This window comes from Pan paniscus, chromosome X (genome assembly GCF_029289425.2).
Source record: "Pan paniscus chromosome X, NHGRI_mPanPan1-v2.0_pri, whole genome shotgun sequence".
Lineage (NCBI taxonomy): Eukaryota > Metazoa > Chordata > Mammalia > Primates > Hominidae > Pan > Pan paniscus.
In genome coordinates this window covers 327227-351537 of record NC_073272.2, presented here as the reverse complement: position 1 = coordinate 351537, position 24311 = coordinate 327227, and the positions used below count along the sequence as shown (strand labels likewise).

Here is a 24311-nt window from a genome sequence, read left to right as displayed (position 1 = left end):
GGAATCCTACACGACGTGGCCTTTTGTGTCTGGCTTCTCTCACTGAGCGTGATGTCCTTGACGTCCATCCACACTGCAGCCTGTCTCAGAGCTAACTTCCTTCCTTTTCATGGGTGTATAATATTCCACTGCGTGGATGGACCACATTGCGTTTATATAATGGAATCCTACACGACGTGGCCTTTTGTGTCTGGCTTCTCTCACTGAGCGTGATGTCCTTGACGTCCATCCACACTGCAGCCTGTCTCAGAGCTAACTTCCTTCCTTTTCATGGGTGTATAATATTCCACTGCGTGGATGGACCACATTGCGTTTATATAATGGAATCCTACATGACGTGGCCTTTTGTGTCTGGCTTCTCTCACTGAGCGTGATGTCCTTGACGTCCATCCACACTGTAGCCTGTCTCAGAGTTAGCTTCCTTCCTTTTCATGGGTGTATAATATTCCACTGCGTGGATGGACCACATTGCGTTTATATAATGGAATCCTACACGACGTGGCCTTTTGTGTCTGGCTTCTCTCACTGAGCGTGATGTCCTTGACGTCCATCCACACTGTAGCCTGTGTCAGAGCTAGCTTCCTTCCTTTTCATGGGTGTATAATATTCCACTGCGTGGATGGACCACATTGCGTTTATATAATGGAATCCTACACGACGTGGCCTTTTGTGTCTGGCTTCTCTCACTGAGCGTGATGTCCTTGAGGTCCATCCACACTGTAGCCTGTCTCAGAGTTAGCTTCCTTCCTTTTCATGGGTGTATAATATTCCACTGCATGGATGGACCACATTGCATTTATATAATGGAATCCTACACGACGTGGCCTTTTGTGTCTGGCTTCTCTCACTGAGCGTGATGTCCTTGACGTCCATCCACACTGCAGCCTGTCTCAGAGCTAACTTCCTTCCTTTTCATGGGTGTATAATATTCCACTGCGTGGATGGACCACATTGCGTTTATATAATGGAATCCTACACGACGTGGCCTTTTGTGTCTGGCTTCTCTCACTGAGCGTGATGTCCTTGAGGTCCATCCACACTGTAGCCTGTCTCAGAGTTAGCTTCCTTCCTTTTCATGGGTGTATAATATTCCACTGCATGGATGGACCACATTGCATTTATATAATGGAATCCTACACGACGTGGCCTTTTGTGTCTGGCTTCTCTCACTGAGCGTGATGTCCTTGACGTCCATCCACACTGCAGCCTGTCTCAGAGCTAACTTCCTTCCTTTTCATGGGTGTATAATATTCCACTGCGTGGATGGACCACATTGCGTTTATATAATGGAATCCTACACGACGTGGCCTTTTGTGTCTGGCTTCTCTCACTGAGCGTGATGTCCTTGACGTCCATCCACACTGTAGCCTGTCTCAGAGTTAGCTTCCTTCCTTTTCATGGGTGTATAATATTCCACTGCATGGATGGACCACATTGCATTTATATAATGGAATCCTACACGACGTGGCCTTTTGTGTCTGGCTTCTCTCACTGAGCGTGATGTCCTTGACGTCCATCCACACTGCAGCCTGTCTCAGAGCTAACTTCCTTCCTTTTCATGGGTGTATAATATTCCACTGCGTGGATGGACCACATTGCGTTTATATAATGGAATCCTACACGACGTGGCCTTTTGTGTCTGGCTTCTCTCACTGAGCGTGATGTCCTTGAGGTCCATCCACACTGTAGCCTGTCTCAGAGTTAGCTTCCTTCCTTTTCATGAGTGTATAATATTCCACTGCATGGATGGACCATATTGCATTTATATAATGGAATCCTACATGACGTGGCCTTTTGTGTCTGGCTTCTCTCACTGAGCGTGATGTCCTTGACGTCCATCCACACTGCAGCCTGTGTCAGAGCTAGCTTCCTTCCTTTTCATGGGTGTATAATATTCCACTGCGTGGATGGACCATATTGCATTTATATAATGGAATCCTACATGACGTGGCCTTTTGTGTCTGGCTTCTCTCACTGAGCGTGATGTCCTTGACGTCCATCCACACTGCAGCCTGTCTCAGAGCTAGCTTCCTTCCTTTTCATGGGTGTATAATATTCCACTGCATGGATGGACCACATTGCATTTATATAATGGAATCCTACACGACGTGGCCTTTTGTGTCTGGCTTCTCTCACTGAGCGTGATGTCCTTGACGTCCATCCACACTGTAGCCTGTCTCAGAGTTAGCTTCCTTCCTTTTCATGAGTGTATAATATTCCACTGCATGGATGGACCATATTGCATTTATATAATGGAATCCTACATGACGTGGCCTTTTGTGTCTGGCTTCTCTCACTGAGCGTGATGTCCTTGAGGTCCATCCACACTGTAGCCTGTCTCAGAGTTAGCTTCCTTCCTTTTCATGAGTGTATAATATTCCACTGCATGGATGGACCATATTGCATTTATATAATGGAATCCTACATGACGTGGCCTTTTGTGTCTGGCTTCTCTCACTGAGCGTGATGTCCTTTACGTCCATCCACACTGCAGCCTGTCTCAGAGCTAGCTTCCTTCCTTTTCATGGGTGTATAATATTCCACTGCATGGATGGACCATATTGCATTTATATAATGGAATCCTACATGACGTGGCCTTTTGTGTCTGGCTTCTCTCACTGAGCGTGATGTCCTTGACGTCCATCCACACTGCAGCCTGTGTCAGAGCTAGCTTCCTTCCTTTTCATGGGTGTATAATATTCCACTGCATGGATGGACCACATTGCATTTATCCATCAACAGACCCTTGGTTTTTTTTCCATCTTTTGGCTACCGTCAAACTTGCTGCTGCGAACACTGTCTACAGTCCTTGTTTGAGTCTCCTTTTTTTTTTTTTTTCGAGATGGAGTCTTGCTCTGTCACCCAGGCTGGAGTGCAGTGGCACACTCTCAGCTCACTGCAACCTCTGCCTCCCGGGTTCACACCATTCTCCTGCCTCAGCCTCCCGAGTAGCTGGGACTACAGGCGCCCACCACCACGCCCGGCTAATTTTTTGTATTTTTAGTAGAGACGAGGTTTCACTGTGTTGGTCAGGCTGGTCTCGATCTCCTGACCTCGTGATCCCCCCGTCTCCGCCTCCCAAAGTGCTGGGATGACAGGCGTGAGCCACCGCGCCCGGCCTTGAGTCCCTTTTAAAAATTCTTTTGGGTACACATGTAAGAGTGGCATTCTGGTGATACGGCACCCGTACGTTAAAACTTTACCAAATCCCGTAAGTTCTTCCTCATTTTTGTCTGTGTTTGTGGATTGGTTTCCACAGACACGTTCCAATTCTAAATGGAGGTACGATCATGGACGCAAACTGGAAAATGCAGAAATCCATAAAACAAAGATGATCGGCCGGGCACGGTGGCTCACGCCTGTCATCCCAGCACTTTGGGAGGCCGAGGCGGGTGGATCACCTGAGGTCAGGAGTTCGAGACCAGCCTGACCAACATGGAGAAACCCCGTCTCTACTAAAAAAAAAAAATACAAAATTAGCCGGGCGTGGTGGTGCACGCCTGCAATCCCAGCTACTCGGGAGGCTGAAGCAGGAGAATCGCTTGAACCCAGGAGGTGGAGGTTGCAGTGAGCTGAGATTGTGCCATTGCACTCCAGCCTGGGCGACAAGAGCAAAACTCTGTCTCAAAAAAAAAAAAGAAAAAAAAAAACAAAAACAAAGATGATCTTCATCGTGACCCTCATGGAAAGAATCATGATCACCCCATATTATCTCTGCAATGGATGCACCCAGCATGGACCCCTTCCCCTGCCCCAGGCTGCACCCTCCCTTCAGGTCAGGGCCAACACCCGCCCTTCTAAGGAATTGGCCCCCATCCAACAGCTGGAAGGAAGATGGCACCTGGTGGACAGCAAACGCTTTGATGAATACGTGAAGGAACTAGGAGTCTGAATCCCTTTGGGAAAAACGGACTCAATGGCCGAACCAGATTGTATCGTGACTTGTGATGGCAAAAGTCTCACCAGAAAAACTGAGGGCACTTTGAGAAGACAGTGTTCCTGTACCCTGGGAGAGAAGTTTGAAGAAACCACAAGTGAGGGCAGAAAAACTCAGACTAACAAGAAAACCAAAAGATGGGAAATTAGTGTCGGACTGTGTGATGAGCAAAGTCACCTCTACTCACATCTATGAACAAGTAGAATCAAAATCCCAGCATCATGGCCAGGTGCGGTGGCTCAGGCCTGTCATCCCAGCACTTTGGGAGGCTGAGGTGGGCAAATCATGAGATCAGGAGCTTGAGAGCAGCGTGACCAACATGGTGAAACCCCGTCTCTGCTAAAAATACAAAAATGAGCCGGGCGTGTTGGTGCGTGCCTGTAGTCCCAGCTACTCGGGAGGCTGAGGCAGGAGAATCGCTTGAACCTGGGAGGTGGAGGTTGCAGTAAGCCGAGATCGTGCTATTGCACTACAGCCTGGGCGACAAGAGCAAGACTCCATCTCAAAAAAAAGACAGCTCTCGACCAGGCGAGGTGGCTCAGGTCTGTAATGTCAGCACTTTGGGAGGCTGAGGTGGGCAAATCATGAGATCAGGAGTTTGAGACCAGCCTGACCAACATGGTGAAACCCCGTCTCTGCTAAAAATACAAAAATTAGCCGGGCGTGGTGGTGCGCGCCTGTAGTCCCAGCTACTCGGGAGGCTGAGGCAGGAGAATCGCTTGAACCTGGGAGGTGGAGGTTGCAGTGAGCCGAGGTCCTGCCATTGCACTCCAGCCTGGGCAACAGAGTGAGACTCTGTCTCAAAAAAATAAATAAATGAAATAAAATAAAATAAATAAAAATCCCATCATCACTTTGGACAGGCATTAACTACGAGAATAAACATGCTCAGTCCAATGAAGCAAATCTGCATAGTGCTTCTTTTTTTTTTCATTACTGTGTTCAATTATCTTTATCACAACCATTTTCCATGCAGCTATTTCAAAGTGTTGGATTAATTAGGATCATCCCTTTGGTTAATAAATAAATGTGTGGCCAGGCACGGTGGCTCACGCCTGTAATCCCAGCACTTTGGGAGGCCAAGGCGGGAGAATCACGAGATCAGGAGTTCGAGACCAGCCTGACCAAGATGGTGAAACCCCGTCTCTACTAAAAACACAAAAGTTAGCCAGGCGTGGTGGTGCATGCCTGTAATCCCAGCTACTCGGGAGGCTGAGGCAGGAGAATCACTTGAACCCGGGACACAGAGGTTGCCGTGAGCTGAGATCGTGCCACTGCACTCCAGCCTGGGGACAGAGCGAGATTCATCTCAAAAATAATTATTTACTTATTTACAAAAATAAGTAAATAATAAATAAATGTGTTTATTTATTATTAAAAGTAAATAAATAAATGTGTTTGTGCCAAAAAAAGAGAAAGAAAACAGAAAGGAAGGAAGGAAGGAAGGAAGGAAGGAAGAAAGAAAGAAAGAGAAAGAGAAAGAGAGAGAGAGACAGAGAGAGAGAAAGAAAGAAAGGAAAGAAGGAAAAGAAAAGAAAGAAAGACAGACTTTTCCTAAGCCTGGCTGTTTGGATCCAGGTGTTCAACCTGCTCCTTCCCCAGATCTCACTGAGATGGGAGCAAAGAAATGAACCCACCAGGACCAGAGGAGCTGCAGAGAATAAAACAGCCAAGCAGGCTGTGCAGTGGTGCGATCTCTGCTCACTGCAACCTCCACCTCCTGGGCTCAAGCAATTCACAGGCCTCAGCCTCCTGAGTAGCTGGGATTACAGGCGTGCACCACCACACCTGGCTGATGTTTTGTGTTTTAGTAGAGATGGGGTTTCACCATGTTGCCCAGACTGGTCTCCAACCCCTGAACACTCATCTCGGCCTCCCAAAGTGCTGGGATTACAGGCATGAGCCATCAAGCTCGACCTAAAATGACTTTCTCCTATGGAATGAGGGTGGTTATCCCTGGAGGTATGTTTTCTTTTCCTCTTACGGCAAAATAGAACCTCACTCACAATCCTACTTTGCTCTCTCATTCAAAATGAAAAATTGAGCTGGGTGTGATGGCTGATGCCTGTCATCCCAGCACTTTAGGAGGCCGAGGCGGGCGGATCATGAGGTCAGGAGATCGAGACCATCCTGGCTAACACAGTGAAACCCTGTCTCTACTAAAAATACAAAAAAATTAGCCGGGCGTGGTGGTGGGTGCCTGTGGTCCCAGCTACTTGGGAGGCTGAGGCAGGAGGATTCCCTTGAGCCCAGGGGGTTAAGGCTGCCATGAGCTTTGATTGTACCACTGCACTCCAGCCTGAGAAACAGAGCAAGACTTTGTCTCTAAAAAATAAATAAATAGTCCATGAAATAAAATAAAAAACTCATAATTTCTCTATGTCTAGTTGCCCAGGCATGTCTGTTCTGGATAAGAATGGCCCCAGAGCTCCACTGCCAAAGAGGGCTTGTTCCTGGAAGAGAGAATTCTTGCAGAAAGATGAGGGAAAAAATGCAATAGAAAGGGAAGGTGCTCTGCCAGTTGGAGAAGAAAGGACCCTTGATAAATTTATTTTTATTTATTTTTTAAATTATACTTTACATTCTGGGTACATGTGGAGAACGGGCAGGTTTGTTACATGGGTATACACGTGCCATGGTGGTTTGCTGCACCCATCAACCCGTCATCTACATTAGGTATTTGTCCTAATGCTCTCCCTCCCCTATCCCCCCACCCCCCAACAGGCCCTGGTGTGTGATGTTCCCCTCCCTGTGTCCATGTGTTCTCATTGTTCAACTCCCACTGATGAGTGAGAACATGCAGTGTTTGGTTTTCTGTCCTTGCAACAGTTTGCTGACAATGATGGTTTCCAGCTTCATCCATGTCCCTGCAAAGGAAATGAACTCATCCTTTTTGATGGCTGCATAGTATTCCATGGTGTGTATGTGCCACATTTTCTTCATCCAGTCTATCGTTGATGGACATTTGGGTTGGTTCCAAGTCTTTGCTATTGTGAATAATGCCGCAATAAACATACGTGTGCATGTGTCTTTATAGCAGCATGATTTCTAATCCTTGGGTATATACCCAGTAATGTGATTGCTGGGTCAAATGGTATTTCTAGTTCTAGATCCTTGAGGAATCACCACACTGTCTTCCACAATGGTTGAACTAATTTACACTCCCACCAACGGTGTAAAAGCGTTCCTATTTCTCCACATCCTCTCCAGCATCTGCTGTTTCCCGACTTTTTACTGATCGTATTTTAAGTGGCGTGAGGTGGTGTCTCATTGTGGTTTTGATTTGCATGTCTATGACGGCCCGTGATGGTGAGCTTTTTTTTTTATAAGTTTGTTGGCTGCATAAATGTCTTCTTTTGAGAAGTGTCTGTTCATATCCTTTGCCCACTTTTTGATGGGTTGTTTTCTTTTTTGCTTGTCAATTTGTTTAAATTCTTTAAGTTTAAGATATTTCTACTTATTTGTGTTTGGACTCTCATTGTCAATCACAGCCACACTGAGATAAATTCTGCCCAGAAAAATCCAGGTCCGCAAATGTCCCATAATATCGGAGGAGGCCTGAGGAAAGGGCCAGGGAAGACACTGACTTCCTTTTCCCTTCCCTTTGAGCTCTGGAAATGCCTCATTTTCAGAAGAGCGATTCCTTTCTCAGCCCACCGTCTCTGGTTCATGTCAGCTGAGGTGAAATCAAAACCTGCAGATCCCAAGGCTAAACCCACAAGTCAAAACATCCTGTGTGTGGGTGCGTGTCCAAGCTATTCATCAAGCCAATATGAGGACTTTGCACAGAGTTTAAAAGGTGTCCTGTTTTCGATGAGGCAGAATTGTTTGCAGGTCGTACCAATTCCTCAGCGGCAAAAAAAGTGCAAATTGGCTGGCCGGAGCCGGGGGCTTCGGGGAGGCATATGATACCACTTAGGTTGGCATGAAAGCCATCTGTGTTCATATCACATGTTTTTGAGCAAAGAATGTGAGGTTACCAAAGGTCAGAGTCAGGCTGGCTTTAAAAAAAAAAGGGGGGGGGGTGTAGGGAGGTGTAGCCTGGAATATGCAGAAACACTCACCAAGAATTTTTCTAATTTATTTTCTAATAACAGAACATGGCTGGAAAGTCATCTTCCAAGGTGTTACAAGAATGCATGAGATAGTTCAGTCTTTGTGCCTAAAAAAACAAAATTCTTCAGCTTTTCCAACACCATTGGAGTTTCACCCTCCTGAGCTGCCAGCCATCCAGACTGGGTAGATTTCTCAGGATTGTTGTTCAAAAGTGGCCAGGTGACCCTTCTGAATCCCTCTGTCACCCGCAAATAAGAATCTTTTTTTTTTTTTTTTTTTTTTGAGATGGAGTCTCACTCTGTCGCCCAGGCTGGAGGGCAGTGGCGCGATCTCGGCTCACTGCAAGCTCCACCTCCCGGGTTCACGCCATTCTCCTGCCTCAGCCTCCCAAGTAGCTGGGACTACAGGTGCCTGCCACCACGCCTGGCTAATTTTTGTATTTTTAGTAGAGACAGGGTTTCACCGTGTGAGCCAGGATGGTCTCGATCTCCTGACCTCGTGATCCACCCGCCTCAGCCTCCCAAAGTGCTGGGATAACAGGCGTGAGTTCAAGAGCAGCCTGGCCAACATAGTGAAACCCTGTCTCCACTGAAAATACAACAATTAGCCTGGCATGGTGGCGGGCACCTGTAATCTCAGCTACTAATGTAGATGACGGGTTGATGGGTGCAGCCAACCACCGTGGCACGTGTATACCTGTGTAAGAAACCTGCATGTTCTGCACATGTACCCCAGAACTTAAAGTAAAATTTAAAAAAAAAAAGAAACAAAACTAATAACATACCAGGGAAAAACAAATAAAGGGAGTGTGGTCCTGTCTCTAAGAGAGTATTACCATGTTACAAAAAACACATGGCACATGTATACATATGTAAGAAACCTGCACGTTGTGCACATGTACCCTAAAACTTAAAAGATAATAATAATAAAATTTTTAAAAAAAGATCAAGTTTATATTCCAAAAAAAAAAAAAAAGCCTTCTTCTATTTATGGCATTGTAATTCTCCCTTATCTGATATTATTCCTTGTCTCTGGCCAGGATCGTTTGCATAATGGACCATCGTTGAAAAACGCAGGAGAGGAAGACAGATGGGCCCGTCAGCCACAGATATTGTGACTCGCCCGTCCCTGGGGAGGTCCTGGGACTCTGCCACGGAGACAGAATAATGGAAAAGGGAGAATCAAACTTAAAAAAACAAAACGAAACACCAAAGCACCTTACATCGAACAAAATACATTGTTAAAGGTGAACAAAGACAGCAAGATGGAGAAAGCGTACATACACATCAAAACTTTGACAGAGATAAACCCCAAAGAGAGAAACTCACGTTACCTTAGAAGAAGAAAATAATATTATACAGGCTGAGGTGGAGGAGGGGGGGGTTAAGCCCCTTTACGTCCCACCCCAACTGGTCCCCGATGTCAATCACTCACCCACTTATTCATTTATCCATCTTTCAATCCAGCCGCCTACCTGAAATCCAGCATTGGCTGATACAGGACACGACTTAAAGGGAAAAATTCAAGCTGGGAACTGTCTCAGGCAACCCTGCCTCCTATTTCACTCCTAAAACAAAAGATAGCTAGCAGGAGAAAAGAGCCACAGGCTTCCCTCACAATGTATCCACAAGGAAATTCCTTCTACTCACTGAGATAAATGCGTATCTCATGGTCTCCTTTGGAAAGGCTAATTAGAAACTCAACAGGGCCGGGCGCGGTGGCTCACGCCTGTCATCCCAGCACTTTGGGAGGCTGAGGCGGGCGGATCACAAGGTCAGGAGTTCAAGACCAGCCTGACCAAGATGGTGAAACCCCCTCTCTACTAAAAATACAAAAACTAGCCAGGCGTGGTGGCACGCACCTGTACTCCCAGCTACTCAGGAGGCTGAGGCAGGAGGATCACTTGAACCTGGGAGGTGGAGGTTGCAGTGAGCCGAGATCCCACCACTGCACTCCAGCCTGGGTGACAGAGCGAGCCGGGCGCAGTGACTCACGCCTGTCATCCCAGCACTTTGGGAGGCCGAGGCGGGCAGATCATGAGGTCAGGAGTTCAAGACCAGCCTGACCAAGATGGTGAAACCCCCTCTCTACTAAAAATACCAAGAATAGCCAGGTGTGGTGGCGGGCGTCTGTAGTCCCAGCTACTCAGGAGGCTGAGGCAGGAGAATCACTTGAACCTGGGAGGTGGAGGTTGCAGTGAGCCGAGATCCCACCACTGCACTCCAGCCTGGGTGACAGAGTGAGATGGGCACGGTGGCTCACGTCTGTCATCCCAGCACTTTGGGAGGCCGAGGCAGGCGGATCATGAGGTCAGGAGTTCAAGACCAGCCTGACCAAGATGGTGAAACCCGATCTCTACTAAAAATACCAAGAATAGCCAGGTGTGGTGGCGGGCGTCTGTAGTCCCAGCTACTCAGGAGGCTGAGGCAGGAGAATCGCTTGAACACGGGAGGCGGAGGTTGCAGTGAGCCAAGATTGTGCCACTGCACTCCAGCCTGGGCAACAGAGCGAGACTCCATCTCAAAAAAAAATAAAAATAAAAATAAAAAGATTCTCATTTTCAGGTGACAGAGTGAGACTCATCTCAAAAAAAAAAAAAAAAAAAAAAAAAGAAACTCAACAGAACACAAGTGTTTGTCTCTTGCCTACCTGTGATCTGGAAACCCTCTTCCCGCCTCATGTTGTCCTGCTTTTCCAAACCAAACCAACACACAGCTTGAATATACTGATGAGCGTCTCATTTCTACGTAAAATGTACAAAGCAAGCTGTGCCCCGACCAGCTTGGGACACGTCGTCAGAGCCTCCTAAGACGGTGTGACGGACGCTGTCTTCTTAACCTTGGCAAAAGAAACTTCCTGACTTGCTGGAGATCTGTCTCAGATATTTGGGGTTCACAGGCATCTTATCCCGGGAGGTGATCGTGTATAAATATCTTTTAGGGGCAACCTCACGGACCAGGGGCCATGAGGACAGCAAAGATCCAGCACCCACATGCACAGTATTTTTTCTTACAATCTAGCCCTTTATTTAAAATAATAATAATAAAAGATTGGCTGAGCCCTGCTCCCGGGTGAAAACACAGACGTAGGAATTGAGATGGTGGATGAGATTATAGGTGTGGATGAAGTCCCTGGGAGAATCTAGAGTGAGAAGAAAAGAGCCAGGAGTAGAATGTAGGACCCTCCAGGAGAGGAGGCGGCGAAGGAGGGCGAGAGGAAGGCCAGGAACGGATTGGGATGCAGTGAGAGGAGGGGGGAGCAGGGAGAGGGAGAGAAGAGAGAGAAAAGAGAGGAATGAAACAGAGAAAGGAAAGAGGAGAGGGGAGAGAGAGAGAAGAGAGAGGGAGAGGAAAAAACAGAAGGGAGGGACAGAGGGAGACGGAGAGGAAGAGAAGAGAGAAGGGGAGAGAAAAAGAGAAAAAAAACAGAGAGAAGAGAGAAAGAGAGGGGCAGAAATACAGACAGAGAAGGGGAGAGAGACAGGGAGAGGAAGAGGAGAGAGAGAGGCAGAGAGAGAACAAAGGAATGAAACAGAGAGAGAAGAGAGACAGAGAGAAAGAGGGGGAGAAACACAGAGACGTGAGAGAGAGAGAGAGGAAGAGGAGAGAGAGGGGGAGAGAAAAAAAGAGCTAAAAAAAGAGAGAGAAGAGAAGGAGAGAGAAGCGAGGGAAAATGCAGAGAAGAGAAAAACACAGAGAGAGAGAGGCACAGTCCAGTCTGCAGCCCCCACAGAACCTGCAACCTCTGCCCCTGCTAAAAGCGGGAGTGGAGACCCTTCATCTCTTCAGTGGAGGAAGGAGCTCTCGCTCCCACAGGGAAAGGGGCTGCAGGGAGAGGGAAGGAGCTCTGAGTCCCACAGGGAAAGGGGCTGCAGGGAGAGGGAAGGGGCTCTCGCTCCCACAGGGAAAGGGGCTGCAGGGAGAGGGAAGGAGCTCTGGCTCCCACAGGGAAAGGGGCTGCAGGGAGAGGGAAGGAGCTCTCAGTCCCACAGGGAAAGGGGCTGCAGGGAGAGGGAAGGAGCTCTCGCTCCCACAGGGAAAGGAGCTGCAGGGAGAGGGAAGGAGCTCTCAGTCCCACAGGGAAAGGGGCTGCAGGGAGAGGGAAGGAGCTCTCAGTCCCACAGGGAAAGGGGCTGCAGGGAGAGGGAAGGAGCTCTCAGTCCCACAGGGAAAGGGGCTGCAGGGAGAGGGAAGCAGCTCTCATTCCCCACAGGGAAAGGGGCTGCAGGGAGAGGGAAGGAGCTCTCAGTCCCACAGGGAAAGGGGCTGCAGGGAGAGGGAAGGAGCTCTGGCTCCCACAGGGAAAGGGGCTGCAGGGAGAGGGAAGGAGCTCTCAGTGCCACAGGGAAAGGGGCTGCAGGGAGAGGGAAGGAGCTCTCGCTCCCACAGGGAAAGGAGCTGCAGGGAGAGGGAAGGAGCTCTGAGTCCCACAGGGAAAGGGGCTGCAGGGAGAGGGAAGGAGCTCTGGCTCCCACAGGGAAAGGGGCTGCAGGGAGAGGGAAGGAGCTCTCAGTCCCACAGGGAAAGGGGCTGCAGGGAGAGGGAAGGAGCTCTCAGTGCCACAGGGAAAGGGGCTGCAGGGAGAGGGAAGGAGCTCTGGCTCCCACAGGGAAAGGGGCTGCAGGGAGAGGGAAGGAGCTCTCGCTCCCACAGGGAAAGGGGCTGCAGGGAGAGGGAAGGAGCTCTCAGTCCCACAGGGAAAGGGGCTGCAGGGAGAGGGAAGGAGCTCTCGCTCCCACAGGGAAAGGAGCTGCAGGGAGAGGGAAGGAGCTCTCAGTCCCACAGGGAAAGGGGCTGCAGGGAGAGGGAAGGAGCTCTCGCTCCCACAGGGAAAGGGGCTGCAGGGAGAGGGAAGGAGCTCTCGCTCCCACAGGGAAAGGGGCTGCAGGGAGAGGGAAGGAGCTCTCAGTCCCACAGGGAAAGGGGCTGCAGGGAGAGGGAAGGAGCTCTCAGTCCCACAGGGAAAGGGGCTGCAGGGAGAGGGAAGAAGCTCTCAGTCCCACAGGGAAAGGGGCTGCAGGGAGAGGGAAGCAGCTCTCATTCCCCACAGGGAAAGGGGCTGCAGGGAGAGGGAAGGAGCTCTGGCTCCCACAGGGAAAGGGGCTGCAGGGAGAGGGGCCACAGCTGGTCTCTTATCTCTCTTACCCCTGCCGGCTGAGGCTGCCGCTATCACAGAACAGAACACAGGGGCTGACTTACAAACAGCAGACATTTACGGCTCACAGCTCTGGAGGCTGGAAGACAAAGATCCAGGTGTGGTGGGTTGTGTGTCTATGGAAAGGCCTCCTGGTTCATAGACAGCACCTTCTCTCTGTGCCCTCACGTGGTGGAAGGGGCCTCCCCGGCGACACTTTTATAAGGGCAGTCATCCCAGCCAGGAGGCTCCAACCCTATTACCTCCTCACCTCCCGAAGACCCCACCTCCCAATATCATCAACTTTGGAGAGAGGATTTCTTTCCTTTTTTTTTTTTCCATTATACTTTAAGTTCTGGGATACATGTGCAGAGCGTCCAGGTTGGTTACATAGGTATACACCTGCCATGGTGGTTTGCTGCACCCCTCAACCCGTCATCTACATTAGGTGTTTCTCCTAATGCTCGCCCTCCCCTTCCCCCAACCCCCTGACAGGCCCTGCTGTGTGATGTTCCCCTCCCTGTGTCCGTGTGTTCTCATCATTCAACTGCCACTTATGAATGAGAACATGTGGTGTTTGATTTTCTGTTCCTGTGTGACTTTGCTGAGAATGATGGTTTCCAGCTTCATCCATGTCCCTGCAAAGGACATGAACTCATCCTTTTTGATGGCTGCGTAGTATTCCATGGTGTCTATGTGCCACATTTTCTTTATCCAGTCTGTCATTGATGCGCATTTGGGTTGGTTCCAAGTCTTTGCTATTGTGAACAGTGGCACAATAAACATACGTGCGCATGTGTCTTCATAGTAGAATGATTTATAATCCTTTGGGTATATACCCAGTAATGAAATTGCTGGGTCAAATGATATTTCTGGTTCTAGATCCTTGAGGAATCACCACACTGTCTTCCACAATGGTTGAACTAAGGATGGGGAGACAATTTCAACACAGGAATTTGGGTAACACAGACATTCAGGCCACAGCTGAGCACTGGACAAGCATGACTGCTGAGCTGGCCGCCCCGTGGACACCACCTATCTGCACACCCGCTTGCCTGTCAAAGATCAAATGCCAAGGACGGTCAAAAAACCCAACGTTTACCAAGCACTCTCTGGGTGCCACGTCCTTCTGCGCAACTGGGCTTATTAAGACACAGATAGAAACAGCGTTCATTGGAATCTGAACACTGAGATACTGTAAATATCCTGCCAAAAGGAAGGAATCTCTGAAAACATTGTCATGACAATCATATTAACAGATATTTCATCTTCCCTGCCTTGGGTAGGGCTTTGCAAGGTCTTTGTAGAGAATTCCCGTTCAAGCCTCCGAGAAACCTCAAGGGCCCTCTGCCTCTGGAAGCATTTGAAGGTCTTGGTGGAGACGGCGTTGAAGAAATATCATTAAAAGCAAAATCTGCCAACCCCGGGGACCTCGCCACGGAGGTAAAAGACAAAAGAGAATGATTTTATTATGCAACCAACATCAAACCAGAATGCCAAGGCTATCACAAGCAATTCACTAAAGAGGTTGCAATGGCACGAAGCAATCTCACCCTTCGCTAGAGGTAAGTGTGTACAGCCCATTGCCTTAGCTGGCTTTTGCAATCTCGAGTCAGGTGACAACTTACACCCTTCTCGTCCCCAGACACTGGAGCTAGGGGCGTTTTCCTCCTTCATGATCTCATTTCAAAAGAGGTGGCTCCCAGGTCCTTGGGGAAACGTTCCTGGGTTATGAGACAGGCAAGCAGATTATTTAGACTTGAAAAAGATTTATACCCCTTTGCCGGGCGCAGTGGCTCACGTCTGTCATCCCAGCACTTTGGGAGGCCGAGGCGGGCGGATCACGAGGTCAGGAGATGGAGACTATACTGGCTAACACGGTGAAACCCCGTCTCTACTAAAAAAACCAAAAAACTTAGCCGGGCGTGGTGGCGGGCGCCTGTAGTCCCAGCTACTCGGGAGGCTGAGGCAGGAGAAAGGCGTGAACCCGGGAGGTGGAGCTTGCAGTGAGCCTCGTCATGCCACTGCACTCCAGCCTGGGTGACAGAGCGAGATTCCATCTCCAAAAAAAAAAGAGCAAGCACATACATGGGACACTGTTTATCTTTGAAAGAGGCGACTGAGGTTATTCTGTCTGATTATGTCCAGTGTCTCTTTCCTTTTTATTCTTTTTTTTTGCATAAATAAAATGTGTTAATTATAGAATTAGAAAAGAATCCACTTTGAGAAGGAAGAATGCTGTTGATGGAAAGAAAAGGGTCATGGTAAAACACTATCTCTACTAAAAATACAAAATTAGCCGGGTGTGGTGGCCCATGCCTGTAATCCCAACTACTCGGTGGGCTGAGGCAGGAGAATTGCTTCAACCCAGGAGGCGGAGGTTGCAGTGAGCTGAGATTGTGCCATTAAACTCCAGCCTGGGCAACAGAGCGAGACTCCATCTCAAATAATAATAATAAAAAGAAGATACCTTGGTCCTACTATCTAAACATATCAAAAAGTTGGCCAAACATGTGAAAAAAAAGCTCATCATCACTGGTCATCAGAGAAATGCAAATCAAAACCACAGTGAGATACCATCTCACGCCAGTTAGAAGGGCAATCATTAAAAAGTCAGGAAACAACAGATGCTGGCGAGGCTCTGGAGATACAGGAACGCTTTTACACTGTTGAGTACAAACTAGTTCAACCATTGTGGAAGAGAGTGTGGCAATTCCTCAAGGATCTAGAACCAGAAATACCATTTCACCCAGCCATCCCATCACTGGGTATATACCCAAAGGAGTATAAATCATTCTACTATAAAGACACATGCACACGTATGTTTATTGCGGCACTATTCACAACAGCAAAGACTTGGAACCAACCCAAATGTCCATCAATAATAGACTGGAGAAAGAAAATGTGGCACATAGACACCATGGAATACTATGCAGCCATGAAAAAGGATGAGTTCATGTCCTTCATGGGGACATGGATGAAGCTGGAAACCATCATTCTCAGCAAACTAACACAGAAACAGAAAACCAAACACCGCATGTTCTCACTCATAAGTGGGAGTCGAACAATGAGAACACATGGACACAGGGAGGGGAACATCACACACCAGGGCCTGTTGGGGGGTGGGGGGATAGGGGAGGGAGAGCATTAGGACAAATACCTAATGTAGATGACGGGTCGATGGGTGCAGCAAACCACCATGGCACGTGTATACCTATGTAACAAACCTGCACGTTCTGCACACGTACCCCAGAACTTAAAGTATAATAAAACAAACACACAAACAAAAACTGAAAAAAAGAAAGTTGGCCAAAATATATGAACAGGACTTGGACGCTTGCTCATCTCTACGTTGATATCTTCAGTAGTGATATTTTGTAAAAATCTGACCGAGACACGCTACTGTCTCTCTCTCTCTCTCTCTCTCTTTCTCTCTAATCCAAAATCATCTTTGGAAAGAAACACAACTCTTGTAAAAAATAAAACACAAGGCACCTGACTCACAGGTCTTGCAGGGAAAGGAAGTACCGTGCTCATATTCAAGTCTGCAGACGGCAGCCTCAAGTTACACCACAAGTAACTGAGGTCCTTTCTGTTCACCACCACGTGGCCTCAAGGTTGCAAGGAGGCTGCTGCTGATCCGGGCATCACAGCCACACTCAGAGACAGGAGCGGAGTAGAGGTGGAGGGGCCGTGCTAGCCACACCTCCTCTTGTATATTTACCTTCCGTTCCATTGGCTGAGATTGGACCCCAGGGCCACCCCTAGGTAAAGAGAAGCAAAAGGTTGTCTTTGGCAGGTAATTCAACCGCTGGTTGTTCACACAACTCCTCTTTTCAAAATTGGTTTTATAGCCCGAGTGGTGGTTCATGCCTGTAATCCCAACACTTTGGGAGGCTGAGGCAGGCAGATCACTTGAGCCCAGGAGTTCAAAACCAGCTTCAGTGACAAGGCAAGACTGTCTCTAAAAAAAAAAAAATATATTAAAACAAAAAAATTGCGAGGCATGGTGGTGCGCACCTGTAGTCCCAGCTACTCTGGAGGCTGAGGTGGGAGGATCACTTGAGCCCAGGAGTTCGAGGTTCCAATGAGCCATGATTGCACCACTGTGCTCCAGCCTGGGCAGCGGAGTGAGACCGTGTCTTGCAAAAAAACCCAAAAAACAAAAACAACAGTTTTCTATGACTAGAGGGAAGTCACTAAGTTGTAGCATCATTTCCGAAGGTCCCTCCTTCTCTGAGCTTGGAATAACCGGGAAAATTGGATAAGGTTAGAGGAAACAAGGGGAGTAATGACCTAGTTCCCAACAGACCATCGGCTCCAAGGTCTTCCTATGTTGAGTATTAGAGTTTTGCAGTAAGTTCCATGGATGAGGTGGCTTCCATTTCCTGATCAACCTCACAGAAAACAAATCATGTGTAAAGGTTGCTGACATTCCCAGTTAAACACAGAAGGAGGGGACCTTTTAGCCTCCGTAGCTGTTGCTTTTTTTTTTTTTTTCTTTTTTTGAGACAGAGTCTCGCTCTGTCACCCAGGCTGGAGTGCAATGGCGCGATCTCGGCTCACTGCAACCTCCACCTCCCAGGTTCAAGCAATCCTCTCCCTCAGCCTCCCGAGTAGCTGGGATTACAGATGCCTGCCACCACGCCTGGTTAATTTTTTGGTATTTTTAGTAGAGACAGGGTTTCACCATCTTGGCCAGGCTGGTCTTGAACTCCTGACCTCCTGATCCACCAGCCTCGGCCTCCCAAAGTGCTAGGATTACAGCCATGAGCCACCCCATCCGGCCCCTACTATATATATATATATATATATTTTTTTTTTTTTTTGGTGGCATATTCTGAAGCTCTTCAGGGTTTCCCAGGCTAATTCTTGAGACAGTCACCATTTTCCCTCCAGTGGAAACTCGGAGCTTCACCGGGAAATGGTTCATTTCAATCAGGATGTAGGGGACCCCGCCCCATAGAACCGTCACGCTATTAGGGCAGGAAAAGCAAAAAACTGTAAAAAAGCTGACACGTTTGTTTTTTTAATACAGGACGTAACTTAATTAATTAACTCTAAAATCCAGCATATAAAGTAGATCGCTGGCCACTAGAAGAACACAGCAATTGATTTTTTTTCTACCCAATACAGTTGCATAATTTATTCTTATTATTCATTTATATGGCATCTCTCTTTTGAGAAGTGCATAATGGTTTTGCAACTTTGGTGTCTTATTAAACATTCATCATCGCCCTCAGAGGACGGCAAGAGGCAAATATTATTACATTATCCAACAATTTGTCCATGAAAACCTATAATTGGAATGAAAAGCCATTTCAAGGAATGAAATAATGCCAGTGAAAGGTAACGCTGAGATAATTGAATGATCGGCTTTTCCGATATTCAGCACAAAAGAGCCGTAAATTGCCTCTCTTGTCCAGCCCGCGTACCACGTTGCTGACGGTGACATGACCACAGACCCCAGGAATGCAGCTTCCTACGGGTGGGTGTCTGCCCCTCAGGGCAAAGGATCAGGAGGGAGTCACTTCCTGCTGCGTTCTGCCTGCTTTTGGCAAGGTTGAGAGAGAGAGAGAGAGTGAAATATGTGTGGGAGCACGGATATTGATAATCCAGTTGGATGATAGATAGATGGATAGATACATAGATAATAGACAGATACATACATACATAGATAGATGGATAGATAGATGATAGATAGATATAATACATAGATACATAGATGATAGAGAGATGATAGACATAATAGATGATAGATAAGATAGATGATAGATATAATAGATACATAGATGATAGATATAGATAGATATAATAGATACATAGATGATAGACAGATAGATAATAGATACAATAGATAGATGATAGATAAGATAGATAATAGATATAATACATGATAAGATAGATGATACATACATACATAGATACATAGATAAATATAATAGATACATAGAATAGATATAGATACATAGATATAATAGATACATAGAATAAATAGATATAGATAGATACATAGATAAAATAGATACATAGAATACATAAATATAGATACATAGATATAATACATAGAATATAGATACGTAGATAAAATAGATACATAGAATACATAAATAGATATAGATAGATACATAGATAAAATAGATACATAGAATAGATAGATATAGATACATAGATATAATAGATACATAGAATAGATATAGATAAATAGATAAAATAGATACATAGAATACATAAATAGGTATAGATAGATACATAGATATAATAGATACATAGATAGGTAAGATATATAGATAGATTAATAGATAGAGAAAGAGAGAGAGATGATGGCTGATCATCTCTCTTCTAGGTCTATATGGGCTACATTCACGGCGCCCCTCTCCCCGTGGGAAAGAAAAAGAAAGAGAGAGAGAAAGAAGAAAAGAAATGAAGGAAGGAAGGAGGGAGGGGAGGAAGGAAGGAAGGAGGGAAGGAAGGAAGGAAAAGGAAGGAAGGAGAAAAAGGAAGAAAGAAAGAAAAAGAAAAGAGAAAGAAAGAGAAAGAGAGAGCTGGGAAGGAAGGAGGGAAGGAAGGAAAAGGAAGGAAAGAAGGAAGGAGGGAAGGGAGGGAGAGCAGAAGGGAGGGAGGGAGAGCAGAAGGAAGGGAGGGAGAGCAGAAGGAAGGGAGGGAGGGAAGAAAGGAAGGAAGGAGGGAAGGAAGGAAGGAAAAGGAAGGAAAGAAGGAAGGAGGGAAGGGAGGGAGAGCGGAAGGGAGGGAGGGAAGAAAGGAAGGAAGGAGGGAAGGAAGGAAGGAAAAGGAAGGAAAGAAGGAAGGAGGGAAGGGAGGGAAGGAAGGAAGAAGGGAAGGAGGGAAGGACAGGAAGGACGGAGGAAAAGAGGGAGGCAGGGAAGAAAAGGAATAGTTTTTGCTGTTGTTGACCAAATGATTACCTTTAGAAATCCTTAAATGATGAGTTTAATTTCAAATGCTGAAGTGGTTACAAACAGGCTTTTCTCACCACCATTTATGAGCTATTGAAACAGTCGCTTGATTCTCAACTGCGTTTGTTGTGAGACGTGTGTGGTAGCACCCAAAACCAGTCCAGTTTTTCAACTATGGAAGTGTAGGTTTGTTTTTTTGTTTTGTTTTGTTTTTAAGAGGCCAAGACACATAGATTTAGGGTAACTTCTGAAAAAAAAGTGCAAGAAGCATGAACATGTCTTTCTGTACGTTAGAAATGTGTGTCAAAATGCAGTATATTGGATAAAAAGGGGAAAAACACCACAGAGAGGTGACATAATCTCACAGTGGCCCCTGCGCTTTGTTTAAAGAAAATAAATCAGTCTGGGAGTGGTGGCTCACTCCTGTAATCCCAGCACTTTGGGAGGCTGAGGCAGGTGAATCACCTGAGGTCAGAAGTTCGAGACAAGCCTGGCCAACCTGGTGAAACCCCATCTCTACTAAAAACACAAAAAATTAGCCAGGCGTGGTGGCAGGCGCCTGTAATCCCAGCTACTTGGGAAGCTGAGGCAGGAGAATCACTTGAACCCGGGAGGCAGAGCTTGCAGTGAGCTGAGATCGCACCACTGCACTCCAGCCTGGGTGACAAGAGCGAGACTGCATCTCAACAAAAAGAACAGAAGTCGGCTGGGCACAGTGGCTCATGCCTGTAATTCCAGCACTTTAGGAGACCGAGGCGGGTGGATCACGAGGTCAGGAGTTCGAGACCAGCCTGGCCAACATGGGGAAACCCCGTCTCTATGAAAAAATACAAAAATTAGCTGGGCATGGTGGCAGTCACCTGTAATCCCAGCTACTCGGGAGGCCGAGGCAGGAGAATCGCTTGAACCTGGGAGGCGGAGGTTGCAGTGAGCCGAGATCGCGCCACTGCACTCCAGCCTGGGCGACAGAGCGAGACTCTGTCTCAACAAAAAGAACACAATTCGACTGGTCATGGTGGCTCACGCCTGAAATCCCAGCACTTTGGGGAGGCCAAGATGGGTGGATCGCCTGAGGTCAGGAGTTCGAGACCATCCTGGCCAAGATGGTGAAACCCCATCTCAACTAAAAATACAAAAATTAGCCGGGCACGGTGGAGGGCACCTGCAATCCCAGCTACTCGGGAGGCTCAAGCAGGAGAATCGCTTGAACCCAGGAGGCAAAGGTTGCAATGAGCCAAGACCGCGCCATTGCACTCCAGCCTGGGTGACAAGAGCGAGACTCCGTCTCAAAAAAAAAAAAAAGAACAGAAGTCAGATGTCCTCAGGAACCCTGATGTTATCCTAGGGGGATATCCTAAGAAGTATCAAGACCCCATAGCCACCAGCAGCAAGCACAGCAGTGGCCAAACTTTGAAATTCTTTTCTATGTATAAGCAAGTCTATTAAAAAATAAACGCAGAACAGACAAATTCGTAGAGACAGAAAGGAGCTTTGTGACTGCCAGGGGCTGAGAGAGAGGGATTGGGGGTGTGACTGTTTCATAGGTTTCCTTCTGGAAAATTCTATTCCTAGAATATTTTGCTCCCCCAGAAGGAACCCTATTAAACAGTCACACCCCCAATCCCTCTCATTGTAAATGTACACCAACATTGTAAATGCACACATGTCCCTGAACTGTTCACTTTTGAAATGATTGCTTGCATGCCATGCAAACTTAATCTCAGTTTTAAAAAATTGAGAAGCTGGGTGTGGTAGCTCATACCTGTAATCCCAGCAATTTGGGAGGCCGAGGAGGGCGGATCACGAGGTCAAGAGATTGAGACCATCCTGGCCAACACGGTGAAACCCCGTCTGTACCCAAAATACAAAAAATTAGCCGGGCTTGGTGGTGGGCGCCCCTTCGTCCGGCCTGAGGTCTCTTTTATAAGGGATGAATCCCATTCATGAGGATCCAACCCTCATGACCACCACGCGTCTCGGCCTCCCACAGTGCTGGGATTACAGGCGTGAGCCACCGCACCCGGCCAGATGTCCACATCTTAATTCATCGTAAGTTCCTTCAAATCAACCGTTGTTGAGGCAGAAATCAACTGGCTCTTGGGGCTCATGATGTGGGGGTGACCTACCACACTTGTGTGTGTGTGTGTGTGTTTAGTGTGGTGTCTGTCCTGTGCAGAGTGTGTGTGTTTAGCGATGTCTGCGTCTGTCGCGTGTAATTGTATATTATGTGTTATGTGTGTGTATTCAGTGTGACGTCCGTCCTGTGCAGAGTGTATGTGTTTAGTGTGGTTTGTGTGTGTTGTGTGTAGTGTGTATTTTCTGTGTTGTAAGTGTGTGTTGTCTGGTATCTGTATTGTGCATAGTGTGTGTTTAGTGTGGTTTGCATGTGTTGTGTGTAGTGTGTATTTTGTGCATGCAGTGTGTGTTTAGTGTGGTTTGTGTTGTGTGTAGTATTTGTGTGTTTTGTGTGTGTATTGTGTGGCATCTGTGTTGTGCATAACGTCTGTGTTTAGTGTTGTGTATATGTAGTAGGTATTTTGTGTGTTGCATGTGTGTGTTTTATGTGGCATCTGTTTTGTGCACAGGATAAGTGTTTAGTGTGGTTTGTGTGTATTTTCTGTGTTGTATGTGTGTGTGTTGTGTGGCATCTGTGTTGTGCACAGTGTATGTGTTTACTGTGGTTTGTGTGTGTTGTGTGTAGTGTGTATTTTGTGTGTTGTAAGTGTCTGTTGTCTGGTATCTGCATTGTGCATAGTGTGTGTTTACTGTGGTCTGTGTGTGTTGTGTGTAGTGTGTATTTTGTGTGTTGGGTGTGTGCGTGTTGTGTGGCATCTGTGTTGTGCATATGTGTTTAGTGTGGTTTGTGTGTGCTGTGTGTAGTGTGTATTTTGTGTGTTATATGTGTGTGTGTGGTGTGGCATCTGTGTTGTGCATAGTGTGTGTGGTTTGTGAGGCCAGTCTGTGTTTTTCTATGTATTTTGTGTGCCATATGTATTTTGTGTATATGTGTATTTAGTGTGGTGTTTGTACTGTGCAGAGTGTGTGTGTTTAGTGTGGTTTGTGTGTAGTGTGCATTTTGTCTGTGCAGTGTGTGGTTTGTGCTGTGTTGTGTATAGTATGTATTTGCGTGTTTTATGTGTGTGTGTGTTCTGTGGCATCTGTGTTGTGCATATGTGTTTAGTGTGGTTTGTGTGTGCTGTGTGTAGTGTGTATTCTGTGTGTTGTGTGCAGTATGTGTTTTGTGTGTAGTGTGTATTTTATGTGTTATGTGTGTGTGTGGTGTGGCATCTGTGTTGTGCATAGTGTATGTGTTTACTGTGGTTTGTGTGTGTTGGGACTGGGACCTAATGGCTGTCTACACAGCAGGCTCGAATCCAGCTCCGTCCCGGGACCTAATGGCCGTCTATGCAGCAGGCTCGAATCCAGCTCCATCCCGGGACCTGATGGCTGTCTATGCAGCAGGCTCGAATCCAGCTCCGTCCCGGGACCTGATGGCTGTCTACACAGCAGGCTCGAATCCAGCTCCGTCCCGGGACCTGATGGCTGTCTATGCAGCAGGCTCGAATCCAGCTGGGTCCTAGGACTGGGACCTAATGACTGTCTACACAGCAGGCTCGAATCCAGCTCCATCCTGGGACCTGATGGCCGTCTATGCAGCAGGGTTGGCCGCCCACCCCGAGTTTATTCAGCTGCGGCCGTGCCGTCATGCCGTGGAGACTGTCGGCTTTTTCCGGGATCTTTTTTATCACTGCCTTTGCAAAGGTTCCGTCCAGCTTTTATGCAGAGCTATCAAATTAGACGGATCAATTTTCTTCCTGTGTACAGAGGCAGAGCGGGAGCGACCTGGCTTCATGAAGTTGTAAGGAACTGAACACCGAGGCTTGGCTGTGATCTCGTCTGCAGCAGTGGACGACTAATCCGTGTCCACACTCCACCGAGGATCTGAACAGTCCTGGGCAGGAGAAGGAATCTTCAGACTGGACGCCATCGAGAGGGAAGCGGGTTCGAGGCCTGGCTGGTCCCGTCCTGCACTCACCAGACGCTCCGGCCGTAGGATTTGCAGCTGATTTTCATTGCTTGTCGCCTCTGCTGGCTCACGATGGCCCCGGGAACCCAGCACAGAGACGCAGCACAATGCCAGGCCTGATTTTAATTTCTCGTCGCCTGTGCTGGCTCAGATGGCTCCGGGAACCCAGCACAGAGACAGGCCGGCTCGCAGAAGAGATGCTTCCTGGGAGCGTCTCAGAGGGAGCCTGGCTCTGGCGAGC

The 24311-nt window shown here is 47.5% G+C and overlaps 1 pseudogene; it reads left to right on the top strand.

Annotated features, from left to right (window-relative positions):
- Nucleotides 1-2536: 2536 nt before the first annotated feature.
- LOC129395357 (fatty acid-binding protein 5-like) lies at nucleotides 2537-5848 on the top strand (annotated as a pseudogene).
- The last annotated feature ends 18463 nt before the right edge of the window (nucleotides 5849-24311 follow it).